A 21,628-nucleotide genomic window follows, 5' to 3' on the forward strand; every position below is an offset into this window, starting at 1 on the left:
GAAGATAGGAGACCCTGAACAGACAATGACAAAATTCTCAGAATTGTGCCTTTCCACTGATGATGGACAGCACCCCCAACAAGTCAAATCAGAGCCTTGTCCTGGATGGAACATGAATCAGTGTCAGGAGTGAAATAGCAACTCCCAAGGGTGGCTCTACAAGAGCAAACTTTGAGGAACTTTTTTCCCTGGCAGCTCACAAAGAGCTGCACCTCACAAAGAGACTCTCGACCTCAGGGTGTTAGTCTGATAGGATGAGTTCTTGACAGCTTGTTATAATATGGATGAGTAAACAGCATTGCCTAGATAGATCTTTGTTGTTAAAGAGAAGAACACTAAAGTGTTTCTAGGTGTTGCTTCTTAAATTCTGACCCTTTATTTGTTGTTTCCTCTCTTTGCAGTACTCTAGAGTGCCTGTAAAATCCCGAGGGGTAGCAGAGAGTTCTGGGCATTTTGACAGCTGCCCCTAGGTGCATTATGATTCACATCCTAATTGGATCCCACTTGCTAGGTAAATGCTATAATCAAAACTTAAAGGAGACTAAATTAGCTATAAATTCGTGGTTTACAGGGCAACCCCTACAGTTTCACGAGAAGGAAGAGTTTTGTAATTATTCCGAAGTGCCCATTATCCACATATATGATTTCAGATGGTAAATATGAGACTTAATGTTGATTTTGTCATTATTTCTCCCATTCCTCTCCAAACTTTTTATCTTGTTAGTGATGCAATTCTTTTCAAAAGAAAGCTTATTGGTAATCCCCCAAATATAAAGCAGGTAAGAAAGAGCAAATAAACATGACTCCTCGGTTTAAATAATCCTAATTTGGGTGAAAATACATCACTGTTTGAAGAACCCTAGAAGAGAAGAAGTACAGCTTGAAACCTCTGCTCTCTTTCTATGTGTGCATATCTGTAATATTTTTTATGGCTTGAATTCTGTTTTCTAAATTTTTTCACCATTCTTGACTTAATTTTACACAATAAAGGATAAGAAAGGCACAAAAGGATTTTCATTTTTGGTCCTGGTAGATATACAGTAAAAAACTTGGGGTCTCTTTCCCAGATCTGCCACTTAATGGTTTTGTGACCTTCAGGATTCACCTGGCTACTCTGGGCCAGGCTCCATTTTTGTATCACCCTAGAGCATGCACTTGCCCAGCTTTCTGGTTGGAGGGTCCTGGCCTCAGTTGCATGATGTTCTAAGAGGTCTGAGGTTTTCAGCCAGGTTGCTACTGTTGCCTCCCTGTGCCTACTGTAAAAGCTAGTCCTCCAATTCTGTGTACTGGGGGAGGTTGGACCCCAAAGGCGCAGGTCTCCAGAGGTGGAAATGTAAGGAGAAAGAGATAGAAACCTTTGAAATGGGGGTTTATAGGTGATTTAGGGATGGAATTTGGCTAATGAGAGGGTAAGAGGGTGAGATGCTCTGGAGCATCATGGGATCAGTTGAGAATAAGAAGAGAGGAAAGAGGCTTTTCAATGTGTTACCGTGGCCTCTATTTTGGATTCCCATTAGTCTACGTTAATAGAAACAAGTTTGGAATTAACATTTTACTTGCTTGTAGCCTTGAAAAGGTATTTCTTAAAATTGTGATAGTGTCCAAGATTGGACACAAAGGGCCCGAGAATTTATTTCATTTACAGATGGATGAATGAGGACATGTGGGATTGCTTTGTTGACTGTCATTTGAGTCCGTCTGTTGGTTGTAAATGATATTCTCATCACACTGCTCTGTTTCACCAAAGTCTTCTGACTTCCTTTTTGAGGACAACTGCTTGAGGATAGCCTCAATTTTTTCTTCACAGAGAAAGGAGGAGAGATGCAAGGAGATAGGAAGATAGAAAATGTTTATCAAAAGAGAAGGAGGATAAAGTTAAGCTGTTTGAAAAAACAATACAAAGAAGAAGAGATCTTTTCTTGTTTTCAGGCTGCTGAGCCACTCCCTCATCACGGCATTGAAATAAATTTCTTCAAAATCACATTTGCTTACAGATTCAAGGCAATCCCAATAAGAATTCCTACAGCCTACTTTGCAGAAATGGAGAAGCCAGTTATCAAATTTACTTGGAAGGATAAGGGGCCTTGAATAGCCAAAAACATTCTTGAAAGAGAAGAACGAAGCTCGAGGACTCACACTTCCTGACTTATAAGCATATTATAAAGCTACAGTGGTCCAAACAGCATGGTAGTGGCACAAGGATAGATATATTGACCAATGGAACCGAATTGAGAGTTTAGAAATAGACCTACAGCCAACTGATTTTTTAAAAAATCTTTTTATTAGAGAAGTTGTGGGTTTACAAAACAATCATGAATAAAATATAAGATTCCTATACACCACTCCACCACGATCACCTTCATTGGTGTGGAACATTTGTTACAATTGATGATAGCACTTTTTTGTAATTCTACTATTATTTTTAGCAGTAGTTACCTTTGTTATAATTGATGAGAGATTATTAAAATAATGGTATTAACAATCATCCGTGGTTTATATTAGCTGTATTTTCCCCCATATACCACCCGATTATTAACACCGTCTATTACTGTCATACATTTGTTATAATTCATGAAAGAACATTCTTAGACTTGTGCTATCCACAGTAGTCCACCATCTACAATAAGGTTCACTGTGTTATATGGTCTTACATTTTATCATTTAATTTTTATTCTGGTCACATATATGAACTGAAGTTCCCCCTTTAACTACATTCACCTATGTAATCCAATGCTGTTAATTACATTGACACTAATGTGCTACTATCATCACCACCATCCATTTCTAACACTTTACAATCAACCTAAATAGAAATTCTCTACAAACTAAGCATCAACTCCCCATTCTCTTACACCAATATATCCACTGATAACTATATTCTAGATTGTAACTCAGTGAGTTTGCTTATTCTAATTACTTTGTGTCTGTGAGATCATACAATATTTGTCCCTTTCTGTCTGGTTTATTTCACTCAGCATAATGTCCTCAAGGTTCATTCATGTTGTCACAAGCATCAGGACTTCATTCCTTTTCTTGGCTGAGTAATATTCCAATATTCCATTCATATACATTATCAGGAAATCTGCCTTTTTCTTGTTCAATTGTATTCTGACTCTTACAGGAATTAAACAGTAGAGTTGTATATTGAGGATTCAGTGCTACTAGGTTTTGCATTTACCCTTTTGATTACCCTTACTGATAATCTTCATTTCTTCACACTACTCCAAGCCACTCCCTCCTGTCTTCTCCTTTCTACTTGAAGAACTTCCTTTAGTAATTCTTGTAAGGCAGATCTTTTGTTGATGAACTCCCTCAGTTTCTGTTTATCTGTGAATACATTAAACTCTCCCTCATTTATGAAGGACAGTTTTGCTAGATAAAGAATTTTTGGCTGGCAGTTTTTCTTTTTCAGTACCTTAAATATCTCATACAGCTGCATTCTTGCCTTCATGGTTTCTGATGAGAAATTGAAACTTAGTCTTATTGAGGATCCCTTGTACGTGACGAATCGCTTTTCCCTTACTGCTTTCAGAATTCCCTCTTTGTCTTTGGCGTTTGACATTCTGTTTAGTATGTGTCTCAGAGTAGGTCTATTAGAATTTATTCTGTTTGGAGTACATTGTGCTTCTTGGACATGTATGTTTATGTCTTCCATAAGAGTAGGGAAAATTTCAGCCATTGTTTCTTCAAATATTCTTTCTGCCTCCTTTCCCTTCTCTTCTCCTTCTGGGATACCCATGATGCATATGTTTGTGCACTTTGTGCTGTCACTCAACTTCCTGAGACTTTCTTTGCTCAATTTTTTTTCTATTCTCTTTTCTGTCTGTTCCTCTGACCAGATGCTTTCACTTGTCCCATCTTTTAGTTCATGGTTTCTTTCTTTTGTGCTTTCAAATCTGAAACCTTTAGTGTATTTTTAATCTCTTCTAGTGTGCCTTTCATTCCCATAAGCTTTGTTAAGTTTCAGTTTATTCTTTCAAGTTCTTCTTTATTCTTACACACTGTGTTCTTAATATCCTTTATCTCTTTATGTATATATTCCATCATCTCCTTGAATTGATATAGGAGATTTGTTTGAACTTCTTCAATTAGTTGTTCCAAACTCTGTATCGCCACTGAAGTTATCGTCTCTTCCCTTGACTGAGCCATATCTTCCTGTTTCTTAGTATGGTGTGTAATTTTTTTTTCTTCTGATGTCTAGGCATCTGATTATCTTTATGATTTAACTCTGAAAGTCAGTTTCTCCTTCTTGTCTAGGGTTTTATTGTTGACTGACTTTGTGTTAGGTTAGTCTTTGATGCTTGGTCCAACTTATTCTAGACCTTTAGAGTAGCCCATGTGTAACTGATCAGATTTTCTCAGCTTTTCATTTGATTCTTGCCCTGGATATGTGGTACAATTTTTAAGGCTGCACTTCTTGTGTAATTGTTTCACCTCTGGGAGAAATCTTCCTTTCCTCTGTTCCTTCTCTAGGAATCTTAATCCCCGTTTTGTTTGTTTTTGTGCAGAATTTTATCCCTAGCTCCTATAATTTGTTTAGATTCTCTCCCTCACTCAGTGCCCCATTTTCCTTACACTTTTCAGTTCTGGGACCCTCCTGTCTTAATAGCAGTTCAGTTTAACACCCCTACCTGCTCATGCTCCCTCCCCCCCACCCCCCACTCTTAAGGCCTTTCTGCCTCTGGTTTATTCCCAGTTAGGGTATCCTGCCCTGGGGAGCTAGATGGGGTCAATCCAGAAAGGTATGTTGCTCTAGAAAAGTCCATTTTGCACTTAGGTGGTCCAGCCAACAGAAACTGGATTGGCACAACCCTTCTCACCAGTCTTTCTGTGGTGGTCTCCTCCCCACCACACCCACCAAGGGTCTTTTGTATGCAGCACTTCTCAGCAGCTTGTGTTCTGCCCTGGGTCTCTGTGGACTGGGTTCCTGTGCCTGGAGAGGCACTCGTGCTGCTGTGAGTGCCCTGTCCCTGCTGTGAGGTGGAGGGATCCAGGCTGCTGCCTTTGAGCAACTCCCAAGCTGCACAGGACTCAGTGAGGGGAGGGAAGAGGACTGACAGGCTGGGAGAAAGTTTCCTGCCTAATTTTTTCTTTTTCTTTGATTCAGCATTTGTGGAGTCCTTCTCTAGTCTCTACCATCTTCCAGAGTTGTAAGCAAGTGGGATTTGTTCTCTTATTTGCTGAAACTCTAGTGAGTTTTTTTTTTTTTTTACTGGGGATGTCTTAAATTGTCATGTGGATGATGTCCTCTAGTGTATTTTTTTCCATTTTTTTGATTGAGATTGTTTGCATACCATATAATTATCCAAAGATCTAAAGTGTACAATCAGTTGCCCATGGTACCATCATACAGCTGTGTATCCATCACCACAATTAATTTTTTTTTCAGTTTTTAGATCATTTTCATTACTCCGGAAAAGAAATAAAGACAAAAAAAAAAAAAAAAAAAATGAAAACTCAAATCCTCCCATACCCCTAACCACCCCCCCTCCATTATTGATTCATAGTTTTGGTATAGTACATTTGTTATTGTTGATGAAAGAATGTTAAATACTACCAACTGTATATAGTTTGCAATAGGTATATATAGGTATATAGTTTGCAATAGGTATATATTTTTTCCTATATGCCCCTCTATTATTAACTTCTAGTTATAGTGTCATACATTTGTTCTAGTCATGAAAGAGATTTCTGATATTTGTACAGTTAATCATGGACATTGTCCACCACAAGATTCACAGTTTTATACATTCCCATCTTTTAACCTCCAACTTTCCTTCTGGTGACATACATGACTCTGAGGTTCCCCTTACCCACATTCACAGACCATTCATCACACTTAGTGATTCTCACAATGTGCTACGATCACCTCTGTCCATTTCCAAATGTTTAAGTTCACCCTAGTTGAACATTCTGCTCATAATAAGCAACCGCTCCCCATTCTTTAGCCTCATTCTATATTCTAGTAACTTATATTTCATGTCTATGAGTTGACATATTATAATTAGTTCATATCAGTGAGACCCTGCAGTATTTGTCCTTATATGTCTGTCTTATTTCACTCAATATAGTGCCCTCAAGTTTTCTTCATCAATCCATTTTTGTTAAGATGGATTTGTTCACACACCATACATTCCATCCTAAGTAAACAATCGATGGTTCCCTGTGCAGTCATGTATTTATGTGTTCACCACCACCACCACTATCTATATAAGGATGTCTCCATTTCTTCCACAAAGAAGGAGGAAGAGTCAAAGAAGTAGAGAGGCAAAAGAAAAAGAAAAAAGAAAGAGAGAAAAATAAAAACACGACAGCTAGGAAGCAACAAAAGGAAAGATAGCATTAATCTACAGTAGAATAAAGAGTCAGACAACATCACCAATGCCTCACCAATGCCAAGAAATCCCATACCTCTCCCTTATATCTCCCTCTTATATGCATTTAGTTTTGGTATATTGCCTTTGTTATATTAAAGGAAGCATAATACCAATGTTTCTGTAAACTATAATCTCTACTTTGCATTGATTGTATTCCTCTTTCAACCATACTCACAGTCATCTTTGTTCCATGTACTTACATTGCTGTGCTACTATCATCCAAAATTGTGTTCCAAACCTCTCACTCCTGTCTTTTCTGATCTGTCTGTAGTGCTCCGTTTAGTATTTTCTATAGAGCAGGTATCTTGTTCACAAACTCTGTCATTGCCTGTTTGTCAGAGAATATTTTAAGCTCTCCCTCATATTTGAAGGACAGTTTTGCTGGATGTATGATTCTTGGTTGGTGGTTTTTCTCTTTCAGTATCTTAAATATATCATACCACTTCCTTCTTGCCTCCATGGAGTCTACTGAGAAATCTGCACATGGTTTTATCAAGCCTCCTTTGTATGTGATGGATCACCTTTCTCTTGCTGCTTTCAGGATTCTCTTTTTGTCTTTGATGTTTGATAATCTGATTATTAAGTATCTTGGCATAGGTCCATTCAGATCTATTCTGTTTGGGGTATGCTGTGCTTCTTGGATCTGTAATTTTATATCTTTTATAAGAGATGGGAAATATTCATTGATTATATCCTTTATTATTGCTTCTGCCCCTTTTCCCTTCTCTTCTCCTTCTGGGACACCCATGACAAATCTATTCATGCACTTCATGTTGTCATTCAGTTCCCTGAGACACGCATATTTTTTCCATTCTTTTCACTACCTGTTCTTTTGTGTGTAGGATTTCAGGTGTCTTGTTCTCCTGTTCCTGAGTGTTTTCTTCTGCCTCTTGAGATTTGCTGTTGTATATCTCCATTGTGTTTTTCATCTCTTGTGTTGTGCCTTTCATTTCCATAGATTCTGCCAGTAGTTTTTTCCAACTTTTGATTTCTGCCTTATGTTCACTCTGTGTTTTCTTTATATCCTTTATCTGTTTTGCCATATATTCCCTGAACTTGTTGACTTGGTTTTTGATATGATTTAGCATATTTCTTTGAAAATCTTTGATTGTTTCATTAAAGTGAAACAATATCTTTACTGTAATTTAATTGAGGTGTAAGTTTGTTCCTTTGGCTTGGCCTGTTTTAGTTTGCTAATGCTGTGGAATGCAAAACACCAGAGATGGATTGGCTTTTATAAAAAGGGGTTTATTTGGCTACACAGTTACAGTCTTAAGGCCATAAATTGTCCAAGGTAACACATCAGTAATCGGGTACCTTCACTGAAGGATGGCCAATGGCGTCCGGAAAACCTCTGTTAGCTGGGAAGGCTTGTGGCTGGCATCTGCTCCAAAGTTCTGATTTCAAAATGGCTTTTTCCCAGGACGCTCCTCTCTAGCAAGCTTGCTTCTCTTCCAAAATGTCACTCATAGCTGCACTGAGTTCCTTTTCTTTGAGTCAGCTCATTTATATGGCTCCACTGATCAAGGCCCACCCTGAATGGGTGGGGCCATGCCTCCATGGAACTATCCCATCAGTTGTCATCTACAGTTGGGTGGGGCGCATCTCCACGCAAACAACCTAATCCAAACGTTCCAACTTAATCCCCACTATTATGTCTGCCCCACAAGATTGCATCAAAGAATATGGCTTTTTCTGGGGGACATAATCCATTCAAACTGGCACAGGGCCATATCTTTGTTTTTCCTAATATAGTTTGTAGTTTTCTGTTGTCTAGACATCTGGTTTCCTTGGTTACTGCAATTGGATTTTCCCAGACCAGACTGGGTTCAGGTTTCAGAGTGAGACTATATGCAGAGTCAGGTTTCTCTGAGGGTATGTCATGGACGATTGACAGACTCTCCTGTAAGGCCTGTAGCTGCTGTGCTTTTCCTAACCTTCCCAGCAGGTGGCACCTGTCAGCCTGTTGTGCCCAACTGTGTAAAGAGGTGTGGCCTCTTTAATTCTTAGCTTACTTTGTTTCTGTTTTAACTGTTTTCTCCTAGGCCCTGGGGTCTGAGTTCCGAAGGGTGGGCCGGCACTAGAGCTGGGCCCCACCTCCTTCCTCTAAAGAAGGTACACCCCCTAGGAAGTTATCTTTTGCATTTGAACAGCTCCTTTGTCTCTTTGACTCTGTTCACACCTTCCCTGTCTGTGTGAGAGCTCTGTGAACTGAAAATGGCTGAGGCTCTCTCCACTGAGCCACTCAGGTTGAGAGAGAGAAAAAGGGACAGAAAGCCCCGTTTCAGAGTTAGTCCATGGCCCCCCAGTTTCACCTGTCAGGCAGATAGAGCACCTGGTCTTCTGGGCTCCCTTTCCAGGGTTACAGGTGTTTTCTGGCTCTCTGAGGTCAGTCTCTAAAAGCCTCTGTATCTTTCCTTTTTTTTAAATTATTTTTTTTTCCATCTTCTCCAGTGGGAGCAACCTCAGGGTACTTTGCTGCTTGTTAAAGGTTTGTCTGTGATTTTAGCTTGTATTCAGCAATCCACATTTTTAAATTAAAACCCCAGTTGGAGCTGGGCTGAGCTATATTCGCTTGCTCCAAGAATGCTGGTTTCTCCCACAGCAAGGTTTTGCAGCTCAGCCTGCCATGGGGGGAGGGGTTCCCGGTGCAGGTCTGCAGTTTTTACTTACAGATTTTATGCTGCAATCTCAGCCATTCCACCCAATCCAGTTTGTTGTACAATATGTGAACAGTCACAGTTGTCCCCTTGCAGTTGTTTCAGATTATTTACTAGTTGTTCCTGGTTGTTTATTAGTTCTTCCAGGGAACTGACTAAATTGCACACCTCTTTATGCTGCCGTCTTGGCAAATACATTTTTTTTCTCTGCCCACATTACTTTGGGATTTATCTGGGTTTCATACCAGCCTGCACAACCAACAAAATCTCACTCTCTATTCAAACCTCATGCAGTTATGGTGTTTGAATAAACTCACCGCACAAGTTAAATCATCTGGGGTGCTACAGAAAATATTGATTTTGCACCAAAGAAACATATCTTCTTTTGGTCTCACACAGAACTTGAAGCTTTAAAACACAGTTAATATCATCTTTTACCCCTTAGTCTGACCTTCCTTAGTCCTAATGAGATCTGTATAATTCACATCTCCAGTTGATTTCTGAACTCCTTTCAACAACCTCTGTAGGGGATAATACTGACCTTCATAGCTGCCAAACTCCAGCTGTGAGTCTCAGGTGTCACACAGATACTTGAAATTCTAGGGACAGACCAGGTAAAAGAGTTCAGCATCCCAGAACCCAGAGATAACTGCTACAACCCAGGAATAGATGTGACTGCTGCAAGAGCCCTCAATCTAGGGACCTGTACAATAAGCCTCCCCCCAGACAACCTGTGCTCCAAGATTCAATCCTCAGAGTTCATGGCAAGTATTTTCGTCTCTGTATCCCCCATAGAACTGACATAATTGCTTTCTTTAAGAGGAACTGTGCTGGTTTGCAAATATTATACCCCCCAGAAAAAGCCATATTCTTTAATGCAGTCTTGTGGGGGCAGATGTATTGGCTTTGGTTAGGTTGGAACATTTGGATTGGGTTGTTTCCATGGAGATGCACCCCACCCAACTGTGGGTGATAACTCTGGATGGTTTCCTTGGAGGTGTGGCCATGCCAATTCAATGTGGGCCTTGATTGGTTTATTAGAGAGCTATATAAGCTCAGACAGAAGGAGCAAGCTTGCCACAGTCAAGAAGGACACTTGGAAGAATGCATAGGAGCTGAGAGAGTAGTTATAGATGACACAGACATTTTGAAGACAGCTGTTGGAAGCTGATGCAGACATTTTGGAGAACGTCATTTTGAAACACAACCTGGGAGCAAGCAGACACCAGCCTCGTGCCTTCCCAGCTAACAGAGATTTTCCAGATGCCAATGGCTTAATTCTCCAGTGAAGATACCCTTTGTTGATGGCCACTTTATGGCCTTAAGACTATAACTGTGTAACCAAATAAACCCCCTTTTATAAAAGCCAATCCATTTCTGGTGTTTTGCATTCCAGCAGCATTAGCAAACTGAAACAGGAACCCTAAAGGTTTTTTTCTCTCTTTTGTATCACTGTTCTTAAAAATTTTACAAGATAAGAACAAGGCTTTCCTGCAATTATTATACCTTGGCTCCCCAGATATTCAATTAGCAACTTAAGTAACCTGTCCCAACCTCCTTTCTTTAAGATTTGATTATTTTAATTTCAGTTCCATACCAGTCATTCTGAAAAACCTTATAGCCGTGGTAATCAAATATCAGGAAACAAAACCCTAAATCTATACCATATAAATTCTTTCAAATTTGAAAATAAAAGTAAAAATTCATGCATTATATCCCCTAGTTTTAAAAAGTTTTAAGAGCATTAAGTGAAAGTCCTCTCTGCCCTCTTAATCTTTTCTCTTAGAGATAGCAAAATTTAGGTTCCTCATCTTTCAGATTATCTTGTTTTTAATGATTATGTATCTATATATCTATATAATTTTTATACATGTGTAAATGTGCACATATGCTTTTTATTTTAAGAAAATGGGATCATGCTATACCCCAGATCTATTGACTATGAATCTCTGAGCTTGGGGTCCTGGGATCTGTATTTTTAACAAGTTCCAAAAGTACTGTAAGTACTTACTGAAATTGACGTTCTAATTGCCAGATCTAAAGACAGAATTATCTCCCTTGGGAAGTAATGAGTTACTGTTCACTGAAGTATTTATTCATGGTAGGAAGGATGCATAGTGTAGAAATGAATTAAGCACCAAATGTTTGGTTCTTCCAAGTCCTGATGGTATATGATAATTTGTTCAACTCAACATGCTCACTGTGTATGACAACTATAAGACCTGGCTTACTTAGGAGGAAATAATAAGTATTTTAACTGTTTTCTTTTCGATAGGCAGTCTGTTTAGTGCTTGGCATGCATAAGCTCATTCAATCTTCACAACAACTCTAGGAGATAGTTACTATTATCTATTTTATAGTTGAAGAAACTGAGGCATAGAGCTTTTAATTAACTTATCCAATATAACATAGCTGGTAAATCACTGAGCCCAAATTTTAAAAAGTACTTTAAAAAATCTCTGAGTAGAGCCATCTTTCTTAGCTGTCGTATGGTCACAAAGTAGTATCTGAGATAGCTGCCCCAGAAAGTCCAAGAGGTATTACATCTTGTGACTTCTTGAATCAGTTTCATCAACTGCCCAAATGAAGAGGTTCTTCAACAAGTTGCATACGAGCTTCCCGGCAACATCCAAGGTAATTCTAATTCCACAGGTCGGGGGTGTGCCTGAGTCTTTAGTTCACAAAGCTCCACTGGTGACTGAGATGAATACTTGTGGTGAAGCTAGTTCCTAAGGTCCTTCCATCCATAAAATTCTCTGTGACCAGGGAGAGATCTGGGGAACCACATCACTTATTTGTCTCTCCAGCTCCCCAGTGCTTTCCCTTTGCTCCTTCTCTTCTTCCCCTGCTTCCCAAACTCCTGTCACCAAAATCAGAGGAAGTAGATTGCATTTCCATCCTGCATATCAAGGCGATATCATCCTTGTCTACATGCTTTTCTTTGCATCCCTTGTGTGGTCTCTTAGAGGAGGAACTTGTGGACTTGTTCAGCTTTATTCCACATGTGGAAAATCCTTCTAAAAAATATGGAACCAGGGCAAGAAAAGATCCTTTCCCTAATAGAATTTTAATATACTCACTTCCCATCGTTATTGCTTATAATAGTGTATTGATAGTAGAGTGAATTGTAGAGCAGTGTTTGATTTGGTCATCTCATTTTCTAATCTTGTTTCTCATCCTTAATTGCTGCTTTTTACTGTTTGAGATACCTGATTGGTAGTTTTCGGTGGATCAATGACCCACTTTGAAAAAGAATATTTTCCCCTAGTTATTCTGCCTATAGATAAACTTAGCTCTGCTGTTTCCTCAAATTGCTTATTTAAAATCAGTCTACTGAATCATTACTGCAGACATTTGCCTAATTCGTGATCACATTATGCAAAAAAAAATATTTAAAAATTACTTTACTACTCAGAACACAGATTCTTGTTTTATTTCCAAAGAGAAACTTAGAACAATAACCTTTAGAGACAGGATTCAAAACTCATACATTTTGGACCATCTGCCTTAAAAAAAATAGCCCTTCTTTTCTCTTTCTAGATTTTAAAAGACTGATAATATTTTATGTAAAAAACATAGTCATTATTTATATTCATCTTTAGGAAGAGGGGCACCTTCAGGTATACATGCCAGAAGCTCTGCGCCCGCCCACTCCCTGGCTCAGCTTCCTAAGGGATTCTGAGCCAAGCCACTGATGAGTCTGTTTTAACCAACCTGGCTGCTGTGGTCACAGGTCTGCACTGAGCATTGTGTTTCCCTTGAGCTTCCTGCTTGCCACAGTCCTAGGCACCACCTGACCCTTCAAGGAAGGATGCACATTCGGTTGTGCTACATCTTCCATTTAATGCAGCAGAATTGCCAAAGGGAGTCAGCCCCAAGGCTTGGAGGCTTGGATATCTTTCACTCTCTCCTGGGAACTCCAGGGATTCTATTCATATAATTTGGAGTTGGAGAGGAAGAAGAAAGTAAGAGCATAAATTGTCTATTCTCTGTCTTGCTCTACATAATCAGGCTAATTTGTACCCCCATTCTACGTGGCAACAGAGAAATAAATGGATGTGTCTGGCCTGTTTTTAGGTTCAAAATAAGGAAATCACTTGTGATTAATGGTAGAATAATTAAGCTTATGTAGTAAATTGCAGATCTTATGCTGTCAAGCCAGCTTTTATATGTAGAGCTCTTATAGAAGCATTCTGCTAGTCAAAGAAGTGGGGCTGCAATTAAGATGGGCCATTAGAGCCTGTGTACACTAGAAAGTAGCAAGACAATGACACTTTCCAAAAGGTCTGTGAAATTAGGTCAGTACTTGCAGATTTAATGCAGCAGGGCCTGCCAGGCCAGAAGCCCTGATTGCCAGTTAAGATCTTATGCTGATGCTTACTAGCTATTGAGAATGGAGATGAAGAACTTTTTAAAAATTGAGTGGCTAGTGCTATTCTTGAATCCTGGCAGCATATTATCCATTTGCCTTTCAGTGTCTGTGACAATAAAATCAATTTTTCTCTTTTTGAATTGTAATTAAGACTCCATTTCAGAGACAGAACAAATGATTCTAGAATTGCACAGTTTCCTATTTACTGCTTCATACTTTACTCATGATTACAACACATGTTTACCGAATAGATAAGTAAATATTGTCCTTATGTTAAAGAGAGTGATATTGTTCTAGTGTCACATGTTTTCATGGTATTTAATGGATCAAAATACAGAGCAGGAGTCTTATATTACTGTGCAAAGAATGTAGCATGCTGCTCCTTGGGGAAGAGCAGACAGCTAGTAGGGGGGTAGCAGAGGAGACTAATGAACCAGTCAGAAAAACTGTGAACATATCAATTTAGTTAGTAATTGTTGCAACAAAGCTCAACTTCAGTGGAGCTTTTATTTTTTTAAAATTTGCTTAATGATCTGAAAGTGTTGGTATTTATCTTCTTATTCAGTTCTGGCTCTACATGGACCTGTTTGGGGGAAGCTGTGAATGGGGTGAAGACACAGTATTTGTTGTAGACACAGTTCTCAGATGGCCTGCAAGGTTCCTGTCCCCTGGGGTGCATGCTCTGTGTGACCCACTCCCCTTGCATTTGGGTAGGACTTGTGGACATGATAGGATTTCACTCCCACAATTAGGTTACGTTATGTGGCAAAAGTTAAGAGATTTTGCAGATGTAATTAAGTTTCCAAATCGTTTGGTTTTTAGTTAATATAAATGGAGATTATATTATGTGGCCTGACTTAATCAGGTGAAAGCCCTTAAAAGAGAACAAAAAGGGAATATAGAAGTAGTTACCAAGCCACCTGAAGCTTGAATAAGTATAAGGTGCAAAAATGTGGTAAACAGAAAGCAAGAAATGTATCAGTAATCAGGATAAATGTAAACAAATTAACCTTGTCTATTTTTTATATTCATTTTATTGAGATATAGTCACATACCACGCAGTCATACAAAACAAATCATACATTCGATTGTTCACAGTACCATTACTTAGTTGTACATTCATCACCTAAATCAATCCCTGACACCTTCATTACCACACACACAAAAATAACAAGAATAATAATTAAAGTGAAAAAGAGCAATTAAAGTAAAAAAGAACACTGGGTGCCTTTGTCTGTTTGTTTGTTTGTTTCCTTCCCCCATTTTTCTACTCATCCATCCATAAACTAGACAAAGGGGAGTGTGGTCCTTATGGCTTTCCCAATCCCATTGTCACACCTCATAAGCTACATTTTTATACACTCGTCTACAAGATTCATGGGTTCTGGGTTGTAGTTTGATAGTTTCAGGTATCTACCACCAGCTACCTCAATTCATTAGAACCTAAAAAGGGTTGTCTATATTGTGTGTGAGAGTGCCCACCAGAGTGACCTCTTGGCTCCTTTTGGAATCTCTCTGCCACTGAAGCTTATTTCATTTCCCCCTTCTGGTCAAGAAAATGTTCTCCATCCCACGATGTTGGGTCTAGATTCCTCCCCAGGAGTCATATTCCACATTGCCAGGGAGATTCACTCCTCTGGGTGTCTGATCCCACGTAGCAGGGAGGGCAGTGATTTCACCTGCCAAGTTGGCTTAGCTAGAGAGAGAGGGCCACATCTGAGCAACAAAGAGGCATTCGGGAGGAGGCTCTTAGGCACAACCATAGGGAGGCCCAGCCTCTCCCCTGCAGCAACCGTCCTCCCAAGGGTAAAACCTACGGTAGAGGGCTCAACCCATCAAACCACCAGTCCCCTATGTCTGTGGTCATGTTAGCAACCATCGAGGTGGGGTAGGCGAATACCCCTGCATTCTCCACAGGCTCCTCAAGGGGGCACTACATCTTTTTTTCCTTGTTTTTCTTTTTTTTTTAACTTTCCTTTCTTTTTTAAATCAACCATATGAAAAAAAAATTTAAAAAAAAATACAGTAAAAGAACATTTCAAAGAGACCATAACAAGGGAGTAAGAAAGAGACAACTTACCTAAGATAACTACTTTACTTCCAACATGTTCCTACTCTACCCCAAGAAAGTTACCTAATCTAGCAACATTTCTGTGAACTTGTTCCTACTATACCCATCAGAAATTAACAGACCATAGTCTTTCCTGGGCATTCCCAGAACATTAAATTTACCCATGATAGCTTATCTGTTCTTATTGGATTATGGTTCCCCCTTCCTTAATTGCTCTCTATCTCTAATTCCCCTATATTCTACATTATAAACCATTTGTTTTACATTTTTCAAAGTTCACATTAGTGGTAGCGTATAATATTTGTCTTTTTGTGCCTGGCTTATTTCGCTCAGCATTATGTCTTCAAGGTTCATCCATGTTGTCATATGTTTCACGAGATCGTTCCTTCTTACTGCCGCGTAGTATTCCATCGTGTGTATATACCACATTTTATTTATCCACTCAACTGTTGAAGATACATTTGGGTTGTTTCCATCTCTTGGCAATTGTGAATAATGCTGCTATGAACATTGGCATGCAGATATCTGTTCGTGTCACTGCTTTCAGATCTTCCGGGTGTATACCGAGAAATGCAATCGCTGGATTGAAAGGTAACTCTATATCTAGTTTTCTAAGGAACTGCCAGACTGACTTCCAGAGTGGCTGAACCATTATACAGTCCCACCAACAATGAATAAGGGTTCCAATTTCTCCACATCCCCTCCAGCATTTGTAGTTTCCTGTTTGTTTAATGGCAGTCATTCTAATTGGTGTGAGATGGTATCTCATTGTGGTCTTAATTTGCATCTCTGTAATAGCTAGTGAAGCTGAACATTTTTTCATGTGTTTCTTGGCCATTTGTATTTCCTCTTCAGAGAACTGTCTTTTCATATCTTTTGCCCATTTTATAATTGGGCTGTCTGTACTATTGTCATTGAGTTGTAGGTTTTCTTTATATATGCAAGATATCAGATACATGGTTTCCAAAAATTTTTTCCCATTGAGTTGGCTGCCTCTTTACCTTTTTGACAGATTCCTTTAAGGTACAGAAAATTATAAGCTTGAGGAGTTCCCATTTATCTATTTTTTCTTTTGTTGCTTGTGCTTTGGGTGTAAAGTCTAGGAAGTGGCCGCCTAATACAAGGTCTTGAAGAAGTTTCCCTACATTATCTTCTAGGAGTTTTATGGTACTTTCTTTTATGTTGAGATCTTTGATCCATTTTGAATTAATTTTTGTGTAGAGTTTGAGGTAGGGGTCCTCTTTCATTCTTTTGGATATGGATCTCCAACTCTCCCAGCCCCATTTGTTGAAAAAGACAATTATGACCCAGTTCAGTGCCTTTGGGGACCTTATCAAAAATCAGTCGGCCATAGATCTGGGGGTCTATCTCTGAATTCTCAATTCGATTCCATTGATGTATATGTTTATCTTTGTGCCAGTACCATGCTGTTTTGACAACTGTGGCTTTATAATAAGCTTCAAAGTCAGGGAGTGGAAGTCCTCCCGCTTCGTTTTTGTTTTTTAGAGTGTCTTTAGCAATTCGAGGCATCTTCCCTTTCCAAATAAATTTGATTACTAGCTTTTCCAAGTCTGCAAAGTAGGTTGTTGGAATTTTGATTGGGATTGCATTGAATCTGTAGATGAGTTTGGGTAGAATTGACATCTTAATGACATTTAGCCTTCCTATCCATGAACATGGAATATTTTTCCATCTTTTAAGGTCCCCTTCTATTTCTTTTAGCAGAGTTATGTAGTTTTCTTTGTATAGGTTTTTTTACAGCTTGGTTAAGTTTATTCCTAGGTACTTGATTTTTTTAGTTGCTATTGAAAATGGTATCTTTTTCTTGAGTGTCTCTTCAATTTGTTCATTTCCAGCATATAGAAACATTACTGACTTATGTGCATTAATCTTGTATCCTGCTACTTTGCTAAATTTGTTTATTAGCTCTAGTAGCTATATCATCGATTTCTCAGGGTTTTCCAGATATAAGATCATATCATCTGCAAACAATGACAGTTTTACTTCTTCCTTTCCAATTTGGATGCCTTTTATTTCTTTGTCTTCCCAGATTGCCCTGGCTAGCACTTCCAGCACAATGTTGAATAACAGTGGTGACAGCGGGCATCCTTGTCTTGTTCCTGATCTTAGAGGGAAGGCTTTCAGTCTCTCACCATTGAGTACTATGCTGGCTGTGGGTTTTTCATATATGCTCTTTATCATAATGAGGAAGTTTCCTTCAATTCCTACCTTTTGAAGTGTTTTTATCAAAAAGGGATGTTGGATTTTGTCGAATGCTTTTTCAGCATCTATTGAGATGATCATTTGATTTTTCTCTTTTGATTTGTTAATGTGTTGCAATACATTGATTGATTTTCTTATGCTGAACCATCCTTGCATGCCTGGAATGAACCCCACTTGGTCATGGTGTATGATTTTTTTAATTTGTCTTTGGATTCGATTTGCAAGTAGTTTGTTGAGGATTTTTGCATCTATAGTCATTAGGGAGATTGGCCAGTAGTTTTCCTGTTTTGTAGCATCTTTGCCTGGTTTAGACTGATGTTAGCTTCATGAAATGAGTTAGGTAGTGTTCCATTTTCTTCAATGTTTTGAAAGAGTTTAAGTAAGATTTGTTTCAGTTCTTCTTGGAAAGTTTCATAGAATTCCCCTGTGAAGCCATCTGGCCCTGGGCATTTATTTGTGAGAAGCTTTTTGATGACAAATCGGATCTCTTTGCTTGTGATTAGTTGGTTGAAGTCTTCTGTTTCTTCTCTGGTCAGTCTAGGTTGTTCATATGTTTCCAAGGAATTGTCCATTTCCTCTACATTATCCAGTTTGTTGCCATACAGTTTTAACCTTGTCTGTTAAAAGAAAGAGACTATCATGCTCAGTAAGTAATGAAATGCAGCTACATGCCATTATTAGGATTTATATCAAAATGACACAGTCTGGTCAAAAACAAAGCAATAGGATGCAACATTCCATTTCTAGCATTTGGATGAATTCCTGCCATAGAATAAATAAATTGTGCACAAAAAAGCCTTCTGGATTCATTGCTGGCCGTCCAAAAGAGGTCCTTGGAGACCTTTCCCTCAAAATAATCTAGAGCTGGGAATCTGGGGACAAGGCAGCATTCTCCTGGCTTGTGTGCATTTGCCCTCATGGTGAATGCCTATAAGAAACTTATTGTTCAGTTAATAAGTCTGGAGACAAGAATTAGTTGGAGAAACTGAGCCTGGTATTTAATGTGGAGAATGGTGATAGATTTGTGTGAAATGGTCCCAAATCAATGGTAATGGCTATCAGCAGAATAAACTCTTCTTTATAGGAAATTTTCCCTGACTTAGAAACCCAGATGAATCCATTAAGTCAAAATCAAAGATCACTAAGCAAAGCACTCACTTTGGCAGCACATATACTAAATTTGGAATGATACAGAGAAGATTAGCATGGCCCTTGCACAAGGATGACATGCTAATTTGTGAAGCATTCCATATTTTTAAGCATAATTATAAAAATGTGCTATCATCAATTGTAACAAATGGTCCAAACCAATGCAAGGTGTTAATGATAGGGTGGTATATGGGAATCCTGTATTTTATACCTGATTATTCTGTAAACCCACAACTTCTCTAATAAAGAAAAAAATATCACTAAGCACAGAATAAGGTGGGCTATCAGGTGTGGGAGTCAGTAGAAACAACAAACAGCAGAACACAACAACTACAAATGTTGGATTTTTCAGATACGTGGCATATATTAGCTGTTCATGAATGTTTAGAGATAAATGATAGCGTCACACATATAGGCACCCAAGGGACTGTCAGGAGAGAACAGGCAGATGCACTACTTGAAATGAAAACCATAGTTTTGAGGTTAAAATTTCCATGGGTGTATTAAATTGAAGATTAAAAACAAGGGAATAAAGTGAAAAAAATTCTGCAGAATATAGCTGGAGAAAATACACAGAATAATTCACAGAGAGAGAAAATATAAAGTGATATGAAGGAATACAGGGAGGAAATGTAGAAGATCTAATGTTAATTGAGTCTCAGAGGAGAACAGAGAGAATTGAGAAGAGGCAGTATTTGAAGAGGTAATGACAATGAATTGTCAGATCTGATGTAAAGCCTGAATCCACTAGGAAGTACAACATATCTTGATAAGATATACTTTTAAAAATCCAGACTGGAAACATAATAATGAAACTGTAGAGCACCAAACATGTAGTATATAAATGCTGCATATCAAATATACTACATATATATTATGAAAAATACTACATACAAAAATTTTTGGAGGAAAATCTTGTAGGATGAAGCAAAACCAGTTTTTAGAGGGAAACACAGGATTTGATGGTTTTATTTTTTTTAAAAGGTAAAAATTATTCAAGTATTTAGTTATTCTTCATAACTGACATAAATACATCATTGTATGAATTACTGTGTTTTGAAGAGATAACATAAAATGTTATTTAAAAAACATAAACCAATAGAATGGAAAGAAGAAGCATATGCCAGGTCAGTATTATCCAAAAGAAAACTGAGACAGATATTAATAGCTGGCAAAATAAATTTTAAGTCAAAATATATTCATAAGGATAAAAAGATATGTATTGGTTTTATATTGTTGTATAGCATAGCTATTATCCCACAGATTCCAGAGAGGCCAGAAGTCTGGGACAAAGCTTACCTGGGCCCTCCCTCTACTCAGGGTCTCAAAGGTTTTAATTGGGGTGTTGACCAGAGCTGGGGTCTCATCTGAGGCTCAGAGTCCTTTTCCAAGGTCAGGTGGTTGCTGGTGGACTTAATTTCCTTGCAGCTCTAGAACTCCTAACATCTTGCTTCTTCAAGAACAGCTGGAGAGAGAGGCTCTGACCTCTAGACCCTCTTTTAATGGCCTCACCTGATTAGGTCAGGCCCACACAATAATTTCCTTTTTTATTTATTCACAGTGAACTGATATGGACCTTAATTACATCTGCAAAATCACTTTATCTTTGCCACATAATGTTTAATGTAACATAATCATGACAGTGACAGTCCATCATATTCACAGGTACTGCCCTTACTCCAGGGGAGGGAATTATACAAGGGCATGGGGTCATTGGAGGTTATTTTGGCATTCTGCCTACCATAATACATAACGCATGATACCATTCAGATTTTTTAAAACCATTCAAAAATAACTATAGGTTTTTTATGGATAAATAGCTATGTAATAAAATGTGTAAAACATGCAAATAAATAATAAACACCAACTTGTTGGAGTGATTTCCTCTGAGGAAGGGGTTCAGAATGGAATTGGGGGAGTGAATACAACTCATTTCAACTCTATCTTTAATATTTAAAATGACAATAAAAGTATCTGAAGAGAATAAGGCAAAATGTTAAAATTGGTTAAAACTAGTTGATGGATATATGAGTGTTCTTTATATTAGTCTCTAGGTATGGCAGATTTATTGTTATCTATATTTTTAATTATAAATCATCAAAAAACTTAAACATATGTTTCATTGGCTGATTGTTATTTGGGTAAGAGAAATTAGGAGGGTTGTGCAAAAGTTAAATAAATAAAACTTCTTGACTATCAGAAATTAGACAAGAATAATATAAACAACAGTGTTTTGCTAATCCTTCTGTTTCCCCAAATTAGATACTAAGCAGCATGGAAATAGACTGTTAAGGAACAGCTGTCTTAGAGCAGGCCCCAGAAAAAGTCAAACTATGTCCCTTCTATCTTTCCATTTCTCTCTACAATCTTTTAAGCTAGTGCTGTGTGATATCAGAGAACACCGCCATCTAACCTGATGTTTGTCTCAATTAAGCAAATCAATTTTCTGTCAGCACCTCTTTATTTTATTGTGGACTATAACATATTTACATAGAAATGATAACTTTCCAAGTACTATTTAACAAGTAGTTAGAAAGCAAATTTCAAAGAATGTTATGGGTTACAGTTCCACAGTTTCAGTTATTTCCTTATTGTGAAATACAGCATATATGCAAAAAGGTAATAACTTTCAAAGTACGATTTAACAAGTGGTTATGTAGGAAATTTTCAAGAATGTTATGGGTTACAGTTCCACCATTTCAGTTCTTTTCTTCCAGTTATTCTAATACCCTAGCAACTAAGAAAAAGAAAATTATGAAGAGATTCAGTATTCATA

General features: G+C 38.2%; 1 non-coding gene across 1 annotated transcript; it reads left to right on the forward strand.

Moving 5' to 3' along the window:
- Window positions 1-18,853: 18,853 nt before the first annotated feature.
- LOC119545062 lies at window positions 18,854-18,960 on the forward strand. The gene has a single exon (XR_005219039.1). It is a non-coding gene; the product is annotated as a U6 spliceosomal RNA (small nuclear RNA).
- Window positions 18,961-21,628: the final 2,668 nt, after the last annotated feature.

This window comes from Choloepus didactylus, chromosome 9 (genome assembly GCF_015220235.1).
Source record: "Choloepus didactylus isolate mChoDid1 chromosome 9, mChoDid1.pri, whole genome shotgun sequence".
Classification (NCBI taxonomy): Eukaryota; Metazoa; Chordata; class Mammalia; order Pilosa; family Megalonychidae; genus Choloepus; species Choloepus didactylus.